A 3043-nucleotide genomic window follows, 5' to 3' on the forward strand; every position below is an offset into this window, starting at 1 on the left:
TTAGCTTGAAACTTCACTGGGACCAATTCACGTAGATAACACGGAGCTGGAAGGTTTAGTGGCAATGTATTAAAGCCAATGTAAAAAGTGTGATCTCAGGCAGATCTGATGCTGCCACAGACCGTTTGCATCCCAGCAAATCTCCAGTCTTATGGGAAACTAAAGGAACCAGTATAAGGGTGGAAGAGGAGAGTGGGGCAGGACCAAGAATTGCAGACAGTCCAGCTGGGCTTCTGGTGTCTACAGGCCTTGCTGAGGAACCTACTAGACATAAGTTTCACTTAAGTGCAAAGTGACTAAGGAAACTTCTTCAGCAAGAGGACTGTATTAGTTACTTTCTGTGACAAAATACCTGACAAAAAGCAATTTAAGAAAGGCAGGGTTTATTGTGGCTTACAGTCTGAGGGTGCAACCATCGCAGTGCGGAAAGTATGGCGGCAGGACTGGAAGCAGAGAGAGATGAATGTCGGTGCTCAGCTCACTGTTTACCTTTTTATTCAGTCTGGGACCCCAGCCCATGGGATGGTGCCTCTTGCCTCTAGACTAGGGCTTTCCGCTTCAATAAACTTCCCAGGAAACTCCACCAGAGACAAACCCAGAGGAGTGTTTCCATGATGATTCTAAGTCCAATCAAGTTGACAAGGACTATCACCAGGACTGACGATGAACATGTAAATTATCTGTGGCACACCAAATTAGAATAGAGGTTACCATATAGGTAGACCAGTACGTGGATAAAACAGAAACAGTGTGACCGTAACAGGAGGTGATGAGGGAGAAAAGGACACCTTAAACTGGAAAGGCAGAGCTACTGTTTAAAAGAGGAACTTTAAGGACTAGAAATGATCTTAACAATAACTATTAGAACTAGCAATAAACTATTTCTTGTTTATTTATCTGTTTTTGCTTTTTTGTTTGTTTGTTTTTGAGACAGGGTCTCCCTATAGCCCCAGCTGGCCTAGCATTTGCTGTATAGACCAGGCTGGCTTCCATCTCACAGAAACCTGCCTACCTCTACCTCCCAAATGCTGGGATTAAAGCCATGCACGACGACATCTGGCTTAATAAAATATTTTTTTAATATCAAGAGAAAATACTTTTGACGTAGGGTCTCACTATGTAATCCTGTCTAACCTGGAACTCACAGAGACCCACCTCTCTCTCTCTCTCTCTCTCTCTCTCTCTCTCTCTCTCTCAGATTAAAGGCATGCACCACCACAGCCATTGAGAAATGCTTTTAAAATACTAAACAGACTATACATATTTAATAAATCACAAAAAGCACTCGTAGTGACATGGCTTAGGGAGGCTGAAGCAGGAGAATCAGGAGTTCTAGGCATGCCTGGGCTAATAATGAGACCCTGTCTTAAAAAACAAAGAACATAGCCATTTTCTCCGGTAAATTTTCACTGGTAAATTTTCTGTGCTCCGGTAAATAACCCCCATGTGTGCTCATGCAGGCAACTTTAATTAAACTCAGTAGGTCACAGAAAGAAAGAGAGAATGAGAAAGGGAGGGGGAGAAAGAGTTCAGCAGAAGTGGGAGGGGGTGAGAGAGGGTAATGAAGGCGAAAGTGACCAAAATATATTATATACATGTTTATAGTAGTCAGAGGACAAAATAAATTTTAAACCACAAAGAGGGTAAGGTTGAGAAAGTCCAATTTCCAAGCTATAGTAAGTAAGGAAAAGGAAAATGTTAAAGAACATACATAGTATTCAGCCCTGTGTACGAATAAAAGAAAGGGAAAACACTTGTGTCTATTCTTTTCTTTTTTTAAAAAAAATATTTTATTATATTTATTTTATGTGTATGAGTATATTTCCTGAATGTATGTGAGTGCACCCATGTCATGCAATGCCATGGAGGTTAGCAGAGGGCTTCGGATTCCCCTGGAACTGGAGTCAAGGACAGTTCGTAGACCACCATGTGGGTGATGGGAATCGAACCTGGGTCCTCTGCAAGAGCAGTCAGAGCTCTTAACCATGGAGCCATCTCTCCAGCCCCTATTCTTTTCTTCTTAAAGAAATACAGGAAAAAGTCACCAGAAAACAGTACATTTGGTCACATAAAAGATACAGAGATAAGTGAGGAAAAGAAATGAGCAATGGGGTGATGGTCTTTGGGTGTTGTTTTGACTTTTGATGCATGCTAATATTCTACACATGCAAAGAATCCAGTTAAATGAACAAGAATGAGAGAGGAATCTAAAACTGAGTCCAAACAAAATCAGATGAACCCAACTATAGTTGAGATGAATTACATAACCACAGCAAAGGAGCCTAGGAGTGGGGGCTGGGGAAAGAACAGCAAATAACTTAGACACAATCCTTAGATTATAACCCTCAGTCCTCAGTCTAGTCAAGGTAGGAGGAGATGAGGCAAAAGCAAACAAATCCCAAACTTCTGTTCTTCACAGCGGTGTGGCTGTAACAAGCTGAACCTATTTTATACTGATTATAGGACTGAGTAAATGAAAAGATGTGACTGTGTTTGAGGAAGCCGGAGTCCTCACTGTGGAGGAAACAAGGTGAAATTCCAGTGTGTAGGAAAGAAAAGATCTCTGTGGTACTGAATTGGCATCATGGCTTCTGCAACAAGCAAACAAGTTTGATTTATGGTAGAAACAGCAGCATCAAACTAGAGGGAAAGATGGTGTTTTTTTTTTTTTAAAGTGTCTCATGATGCTAAAAAAAAATTACTAAAAATTATGCCATTTGAAATGAAGGTAACTTCCAGGTAGATTAAGTGATTCATAAACAAACATCCCTTCAAATCCTCAGAGACAAGACTTTTATCATGGTACACAGACATGATATAAATGAATCTTAGCTTAAACAGGACCCAGAAAGCAAAATCCATAAGGAGAAAAGTCTAGGAGATTGAACAAAGTGAAGGATCTCTATTCAACAAAGTGCATATACCATTTAAGTGATAGGGTATATTTATCACATATAAAGCCAACAAGGAGTTCATTTCTACAGTATATAAGGAGCATCTGAAAACAAGAAAAAAAGGACATACATTCTTTTTCTTTCTTTTC

This window comes from Nannospalax galili, unplaced genomic scaffold (genome assembly GCF_000622305.1).
Source record: "Nannospalax galili isolate Female #2095 unplaced genomic scaffold, S.galili_v1.0 scaffold854, whole genome shotgun sequence".
NCBI classification, from domain to species: domain Eukaryota; kingdom Metazoa; phylum Chordata; class Mammalia; order Rodentia; family Spalacidae; genus Nannospalax; species Nannospalax galili.